The sequence below is a fragment of the Biomphalaria glabrata genome, chromosome 7 (genome assembly GCF_947242115.1).
Source record: "Biomphalaria glabrata chromosome 7, xgBioGlab47.1, whole genome shotgun sequence".
Classification (NCBI taxonomy): domain Eukaryota; kingdom Metazoa; phylum Mollusca; class Gastropoda; family Planorbidae; genus Biomphalaria; species Biomphalaria glabrata.
In genome coordinates, this window is record NC_074717.1 from 25209400 (window position 1) to 25218969 (window position 9570).

Sequence of the window (9570 nt, forward strand, 5' to 3'; positions counted from 1 at the left end):
CAGATATAGGTAATGCTGTTGGTGTCATCTAGAAGATAATCTATTTCTTTCATAACAGTCCCAAGAGAGAGCGTTGATGCTAAATTTACCTATATTGTGTGAGACACAATGGAATGAGAAAGGCGAATACATTCGCGCTTTAAGTCACAATTTTAAGAAGATCTTTTGACTATTTGGCGTATTTTAAAATAACGGCTGTAAGTGAAACCTGATTAACTGCATATGTGTAATCAGTGCCTGCTTCTCATGTGTTTCTGATTTGTCTTTTAATTGACAAGTGTTCATCTTTTCATGAACCAGTTTCCGTGATGTCCATTTTAGCTTGAGTGGCCGCTTAACAGAAGTTCAGCAGTCATATTAATGATATAAATACCAACTTGGCCATGTTGAGAAACACTTCAAGGATGACATCTTGAGGAAGGCGAGACTGCTGGCAGACAAACAAGGTATTGAGTTGGTGCTACTGAGAATTTCTAGTCGACAGACACACCGAGAAAAAAACATATGTTTGGATTTCGGGAGTTATTACAGAACACTTTACATTACGTAACTTTTTTCGTTAGTTTCTTCATTACTGTCCCGCTTTTCAAGCAAGAATAATGCTCAGTTCAACTTGTTTTGTCTACATCCTAAAAGGATGCAAGAGCTGCATTGTGTAGAAGAATATCAGCATTGCCAGATAAGCGTTCATCACTGTCCATCGCGACGAGAAGCAATTCAGTAGTAAAGTTATTGACAGTTTTGGCAGCGATTCCATTTTTTGTTTGATCAACCGTTGGGATGCATGAGCCGCACAGATAAACTGACTAAAGTGTACAGTAAATAGTTTATTCACGTATTAATTTTTTTTTATTCATTTCATGAAACAAGTGTTTACTGTGAACTTAATATATGGGTGGCGTGGTGCACCATTTCTTTTCTTTAATATTCTTTGTAATAAAAAAGTTGCAGTTACGACTTTGAGCCATGAGTGGCAACTTGCACCCCCCTGCAAAACATCCTGCGGGGGCCCATGGGCCTCAGGGAAGAATTTTTTCCCTTTAGTTCAATCTCTACATGGTTTCTATTGTTCACATCGCATACTGCCATTGTAGGATATGAAACACTGCTTAGGATGTCTTAAATAATGTTCGACTTATACTGGTCAAGACATGGCCTAAATTGTGCCGATGTGCTAAAAACCCTAAACCCAAAAGTATCAAATAACAAATATACATACTAAATACATTCATTCACCTTTGAAACAAAAATAAACATTTTATTTAAAATGTAAGTAGCTTTTATAACAGAACACACTAACATTAGTAATGCTTTTTAAAACACATTTTTAGAAAATAACCAACAAACTTTGATAAATATTTTTAAAATATACAAGACATTGTATAGATTTAGTAATATAGTATCATCATCATATTTCCTTTGCGTTCCTCATGGAACATATGGCCTCCGTAAAAAAACACGCCACTCTCCATGGTCTCTTGCTGCTTTTTGAGGCTTCCCAACTCTTTCCTGTCCTCTCGGCTTCCTCTAGTATACTGCGTCGCCATGTTCTTTTGGGTCTCCCTCTGCGTCTTGTACCCTGGGGGTTCCACTCTAAGGCCTGCCTAGCTTTGTTGTTGGTATCTTTTCTCAGGGTGTGACAAATTCATCTCCACTTCCTCTCTAAGATCTGTACCTCTATATTTTTCTTTTCAATCATCTCCCACAGTTTGGTGTTTTCTATTTTGTCGTACCAGTGTATTTTTAGGATATTTCTCAGACATCTGTTGATGAAGGTCTGCACTTTTTTGTTGTTGCTTCAGTTGCTCTCCATGTTTCAGAACCATACAGTAGACTGCCTTGACATTAGAGTTATAGATTCTTATTTTAGTCTTGTTTGAGATGTGGGGAGATTTCCATGTTGGTTTAATACAACAGACCAGTGGTGTAGCTAGCAATGTGGTGCAGGTAGCACGGGGCATTAAGTGGTGAAGGGCATAAAAATGAGGACAGACTTTCTCAGTACAACAACACATTGTAATAACATTTGAAAAAGCATTGATTTGTTTTAGTAATTTTATATGTCCAATGACCAGATTGAATCAGATGCTACCAGATTTACATAAATCTCAGAAGGAAACGCACTTTTATTTTCTTTTTTATTAAAGCCTTAAATGTCACTTCATAGTTCAATACTCTGGTTATGAACAAGTTTAGAATGGTGTTTTTCTTAATTACCAATTAGTAGTAGTCTAATCTCTTTTGTGGACCAGTGGGTTTAGGGGGTATCTGGGAGAAGATTTTCCAACCTCTCAGCAAACACAACCCTGCTAGAGTCAAGATTTGAACTCAAGTTCCCTTCCTTGTAAGGTAGCCAAGCCATTACCAAGCGGTTTTAGCCTCTCAGCTACACATCACTTAATTGCTTGGAGGGAACTTGAAGTTTGTCTGTGACTAGGTAACAATAATGACAGCAAGGCTCAAGATTTAAATAAGCAAGAAGGGAAAATCTGGAGAAATTATCTGTAGAGAATCTTGGTCATCTTGCGTTTTCTCTTAAAGCAGAATTTACCGTGGGCATCACGAATGAGTTGAAGATGAATTGGCAGTAAATAATCATAGAAATATCCTGGAGTGAAATTACTATCTAAGTACGATAAATTCCTGTTAGAACAAATACGTAAATGTCCCAACAAAATAAAAACGAATTTATTGTAATATAAGTGCTCACGAAAACACCAAATAAAAATCATACAGAAAGTTTCAAAAGCAAATATTACTTGATTATTTTCAACAGTACACCTAACACCTAAATCCTGGATCAAAATTTTATAATACATTGGCATGAAGAGCCTCAAAGACTTATTGGCCTCAAGAAAAAATTGCCAGGCGAAAAAAGATGAAGATAGATTTTCTATCAACGCTACTGATGGAAATACCTTCATTAGACCGTATTATTAATGAACTAATAACCCCATAAGAACGACGTCATGATATGGCTGATAAAAATGAATTTTAGTCGCCATTATTGAAACCTGAGATTGAAATCAATCTCCCAGCGACATAGACAAAAACTAATTTTGTCTGGAGCTTCAGGTAATTGTTGCAGTTTCTCCAGAAGTCTCCGTACTTCCAAAAACAAGAATCTATTAAGCTTTAGAGTTGTTTTTTTTTTTTAAATATGTCAATCCCCGAATATTGCCATATTGAATCACATTTTTTTCCACTATTGTGGTTTGTGTGGCTACATGCAAGTGAAGTTTTTCCAAACTTACTTTGATGAGGAATTACAAACAACGATGACGAATTTACGACTCAGTAATTTGGCAAATTCGTCTATTGAACAAGATATAGTGGATAAAACTGATTTTGATAAAAGTATCGATAGTTTGCCGGCGAGAAAGCCCGTGAGATCCACTATTATCTTTTTTGTAAAATCGATTCTTTGCGAAATAGCAATGCATGCATAACATGGGCGTAGCCAGGGGGGTTCTTGGGGTTCAAACCCCCCCCCGAAATGAAATCCCCCCGGGGGGGGGGTCGGAATTCAGTAATAGATTTTTTGCTTTGATTTTGTTTATTTTGGGTGACATTTTAATACTATACCATCACTTGCCCCTGAGCAGCCAAGGGGTTTTGAGTTTAAAACCCCCTACCGGGGGGTTTGAGTTTAAAACCCCTACCTGGGGGTTTTTAGTTTAAAACCCCCTACCAGGGGGTTTTGAGTTTAAAATACCCTACCAGGTGGGTTTGAGTTCAAAACCCCCTATTGAGTTTAAAACTCCCTACCAGCGGGTTTTGAGTTTTAAACCCCTAACCAGGTTTTTTTTGCAGTTTAATCCCTCTCTTCTAGTAACAAAACAAAAAAAAAAGGGAAACGACTATCCCCAAATTCCAAGAGCACTGTTAAGGAAGATTTTGATTTTATAACCCCCTATTCAATATAAAAAAAAGCAAATTACACACTCAAAATTCTATGAGCGTAGCCTAAGGGTTTTGAGTTGAACCCCCCCTTCCTCTTCAGTAGGGTTTGAAGCTAAAAAAATACCTCTTCAATATAAAAAAAAAGCAAATTACGCACTCAAGATGTTATGAGCGTAGGTAAATGGGTTTCGATTCAGTTTTGAGTTTAAACCCCTTTTAGCGGGGTTTGAAGATAAAAAAATACTTCTTTAATATTAAAAATAAAGCAAATTATACACTCAAAATTCTATGAGTGTAGTCAAAGGGGTTTTGAGTTTAAACTCCCCTCCAGTGGAGTTTGAAGCTAAAAAAATAACTCTTCAATATAAAAAACACACTCAAAATGCTATGAGAGTTGCCAAAAGGGGTTTTGAGTTTAAACCCCCTTTCAGCGGGTTTTGATGCTAAAAATATACCTCTTTAATATAAAAAAAGCGAATTACACACAAAAATTATTTGAGCTTAGCCAAGCCAAGCCAATTGGGGGTTTTGAGTTTAAACCCCTCTCCTACAGTTTGCTTTTCTTAAAAGTTTAAAAACCCTCCAGATGGTTTTGAGTTATAAAAAAAATTCTAAAGCAAACTACAGTTACCAAATACTATGACAGTAGCTAAATGGGGTTTTGAATTAAAAAAAAAAACAACTCCAGATATTTTTTAGTTTAAAATCCACAACAGTTGATTTTGACGATAAAACTTCCTTTTTCGATATAAAATCTAAAGCAAACTACAGTCACCTAATTCCAAGAGCGTATTCAAGAGAGGTTATACATTTCTACCAGTGGCGGGGCTACATTAATAAAGTGCTTTGAAAAGTCATCTGTCGAAATTGAAAAACACTAAATGTGGCTCAACAAAGATGACTAAGATAGATTTTAGGAGTCAGTTATAGAGATCGGGTCTAAATCAAGGAAATCCTATGCCGAATTGGGAGTCGACCCCTTAGTAAGGTTGTGACAGAGCGTCGCATGAGGTTTGCGAGACATGTTCTCCGACAAAATGAATTACGCATAATTAAGAGTTGCGATGACATCCTAGTACAACTTGGCGCCAGTAAGGCAGTAAGAATAGCATTTTAGGTTTTTGAAATAAAACTTTTTAATAGCAGGAAAATTTACTGTAGATACCTCAGAACATTCATTTTGTTGGCTTTCAATACCAGAAATAGTGCTCCAAGCGCTCCCCCAGATCCCAATGCTGTCAATGGCGGGGAGTCTACAATTTTCCACTAACTCCAGGAAGAAACATTTTAGGGCATAATAAACATCTTTCGAAAGAATGAAGGGTCAGAATGTAATAAAGATCATGTACACACACGCACACATGCTATTAATTTTTTTCTTCTCGGAAGGGGGGGGCGGGGGGGGGCATCTATAAGAATGTCTGGTTCCGTGACAGATTTATTTGACCATCTATAAGAATGTCTGGTTCCGTGACAGATTTATTTGACCATCTATAAGAATGTCTGGTTCCGTGACAGATTTATTTGACCATCTATAAGAATGTCTGGTTCCGTGACAGATTTATTTGACCATCTATAAGAATGTCTGGTTCCGTGACAGATTTATTTGACCATCTATAAGAATGTCTGGTTCCGTGACAGATTTATTTGGAGGAGGCTGGTGCAGTACTTCTGTTTTGTTTATATTTGCTGGTAAGGCCACGATGTTTGCTATTATAGTCCAATTGAATTTCCATTTGTTTGGACCAATGGAATTATCTTATCTTCAACGGTAAACAATACGTGTAGCTAAATCTCTCTCTTTCTCTCTCTCCCTCTCTCTCTGGCACATGGTATAAGACTAAGAAGAGTAAAAATTAAATTCGGTTGTAAACAATTCAACTTTTGTATTTCAATAATATCAAAAAAATTGATAATCGTTATTATCCCTAACGAAATTTGTCTTACAATTAGTGCATTACACCAAACAAACAACATTATAACTATACAAAACCAAAATATACATTTACACCAGACTAGCTCATAATTTACATGCGAAAAGTTTATATCAGATAGTTTCTATTTAATGATTTGATTGCCAGGGTAACAAAAGAGTTTTTGTGTCTGTCTTTGCTATCGGTGTCTTATATGGTAAAATCACAAATTCCTGACCCAAAGAGTGATTTTTAGCGGCCCCCGTAAGGGGAAAAAGCCGCTATTAGGTTTGTGCAAAATGTCCGTCTGTCCGTCTGTCCGTCTGTCACACTCAGATCTCGAAAACTAGAAGAGATATGAAAAATATTATTTCATCTTAAATCCGGCTTGAAAAGTTTAGGTGCAACGGCTACTTTTGGTTTTCTAAAAGCAAACCGTTTAATTTATAAAATTAATTATGCAAGCAATTTTTTCATAAAAATACACCAATTCTAAAACAATTACGTAAATGTAAGGGAGTCAATGTTACAATATGCTAACAAAGATGGACAATTTTTTTGTATTTTCAGTATCACTAAGTCAAATATATTTTTAAAATGTACAGGAAATGTTTACAACAAATACAAATAATAGTTAAAGACGTTTTTTCTGGTCAACTAGCTGCTAAAATTAAAAGAAAACATTTCTGTTTGTTTATAAAGGCTAATAATGCACTTTGTATGTAAATATCACGCACATTTTTTAAATGGACTTTTTATGCAGCGATTTTCGTGCAGTAGCGTAACGTCGCAACATGATCAGGTGCTAAACCAATTCCTTAAACTTTTTTTAAAAATCAGACTTTATTTATTTTTTGTTTAGTGCCCCCATCCGAATAAAAGAAGCTTATTTTTGTGCGTTTTGTCTGTTGATCGGTCTGTCCGTCACGATTAGATTTAAAAAACTAGAACTCTAAAAGCTATTGAAAATCTGATTTACCCTTTAATGTTCCTCCCATAACATCTCAATAGTTTTAAGTATCTAAAATTGATTGTTCCGGATTTTTTTGTGCAAAACTAATCAACGCCAACAAATGTTTGTTTGCTCTTCTAACTTATATTACATTCAATTTCCATGCTTAAACGTTGCAAAAACACATTATCAATAATATGTTGTTCCGTTTTTTATGTAAATAGCATATTAATGCTAAATCATAATCTCTATACTGACTTATATTTCATTAAGTGTAAAAATGTTCCGGATATTGTTTTATAAAACATGAATTATGCCTAATGATTGTTTGAAATCGCATAAGGCTTTTAAAAAAAAGTAATTTACTAGAATTGATTACTGAAAATTACTTTTTAGACATTTAATTTTCTTGTAAAACATAACATAGAAGTTTTGTAATCGATAAAGAAAGTTCCGGATTTTGTTTCTTACAAATCGTCGCCAGAAATTTCCGAATTTATTTAAAAATCTACTAACGCCAAATAATTGTTTGAACTACCTTTTCTAATTAATAAACAAATAATCTTCTCATTTACGAAATAATGTTTTTACGGATTTTTATGAAAAATATTTTAACTCACTACTCTCTTACAGTACATTTAACTTTCTACCTAAAACATTAAAAAATCTAATTATCGTTAATATTATGTTCCGATTTTTAAGGAAAACATAATCCAAACACCAAAGTAAGGTATGAAAATCTCTCCACGTGGCTGTAGTACATCTAATTTTTATACGAGACCATCCAAAAAATTTAATTAACGGTATTACATTTATCTGAAATTCTCTTTTTCTTTTACTATTTATACAAACATTTGGAACAATCTATTATATAAACTTTTCAATTATATTCATACCTAAAAATTATTGCGATGTTTTGAAACGTAAAATAAAGGTTAATCAATTTTTAATAACTTTTAGTTGTTTTTTTTTTATATCAAGATAACGGACAGACCGACTGACAGACAAAACGCAAAAACAATGTGGCTTTGATCCTTTTTAAATAATATCTATTAGAACTCAGTGCACCAATGTCTATGAACCCTCGTTAAATATCTCGTGTAAATAAAGACATTTTTTTTTATGGTACCGGTACTAGCCTATTGTGAGGTAATGGAATTTTTTTACTTTGACGTCATATGAATGGACTCTTTAAATGTAATGTTAAAAGAACGCACTCGGTGCACCAATGTCTATTAACCCTCGAAAAAATTGCTTGTATTAATGAAAACATATTTTAGTCTAAATAAGCCGTGTGACGTAGTGTTTTTTTTTCCTTTGACGTCACATGGAATGAATTCTTTAAATGAAATGCTAAAAGAACGCACTCGGTGCACCAATGTCTATGAACACTCGAGAAATGGCTCGTGTTGATAAAGGTGATTTTTAGTCTAGCTAGGCCTTGTGACGTAGTGTTTTTTTTTCCTTTGACGTCATATGGAATGAATTCTTTAAATGAAATGCTAAAAGAACGCACTCGGTGCACCAATGTCTATGAACACTCGATAAAAGGCTCGTAATGATGAAGGCGATTTTTATTCTAGCTAGGCCGTGTGACGTAGTGTTTTTTTTCCTTTGACGTCATATGGAATGAATTCTTTAAATGAAATGCTTAAAGAACGCACTCGGTGCACCAAAGTCTATGAACACTCGATAAATGGCTCTTATAGATGAAGGCGATTTTTAGTCTAGCTAGGCCGTGTGACGTAGTGTTTTTTTTTCCCTCTGACGTTATATGGAATTAATTCTTCAAATGAAATGAAAAAAGAACTCGGTATAGTAATGTTTATTAAGCCTCGTTATGTGACTCGCGTTTAAAAAAGGAATGATATCTTGATTTAGATCTAATCTAGATTTTTTAAACTAGATCTAGATTTTTATTACAGTATATCTAGATCTGGATTTATATTCTAATTAAAATTATTTTAGAGTCTAGATCTAGAATTTCTAGATCTAGTTTAGACTAAAATAGACTAGATTAAGATGTAGAATTTCAATTTCTAAACTTAAAGTGTAAAAAAAAAGTGTAGATTTTTATTTCCAAACGTTTTGATCAATATTGTAATGTTTTAATATACTAAAACTAATCTAATATTTTTTTATTAAATTTAAATTTAAATTTACGGCAAATGAATCTTTGAAACATTATTACTTTTGACCATCGGATGGCTGCCTGGTCGTGCGGTTTGCGCGCTGGACTGTCGTTCAGATTTATGGATGGCCCAGGGTTCAAACCCTGCCCGCTCCCATCCCCCGTCGTCCTGCGGGAGGTTTGGACTAGGAAGTAATTATCTTTAACTCTGAAGGAACATCCGAAACGTGTAAAACATTTTACATCAAAATTAAATCACCTCTTGAATATTATTTGCGAATATGCAGATCCGACAGGGATCCGACTTCGACGGGGGCCGCCTCTGAGTTTGTGTAACACAAACTCTCTTTGTAATCTTGTTTATTTCTAGAATCTTTTAAATCTTTTCTTTTTATGAATGTTTGTCTCAAACAGCTGCCCAAATGGTTTCTTTTTAGCCAATGACTTTACCAGCAGCATTTAGGATTCTGTGAATTTTATTTTTAATGTTCAGAAGGCCATAACAGGCAGTGATATTAAAACTTAAAATATTGCAGATGTGAGCGTGATAAAACATAGCCAAGTCCTTTTCGCTAACATTAAATGAAGACATTTTTCTAAGTAATCGTAATCTTTGCTACCCTTTTTTTGCTGATATAATCCGTATTTGCAGAAAATTTTTATTTATTGTC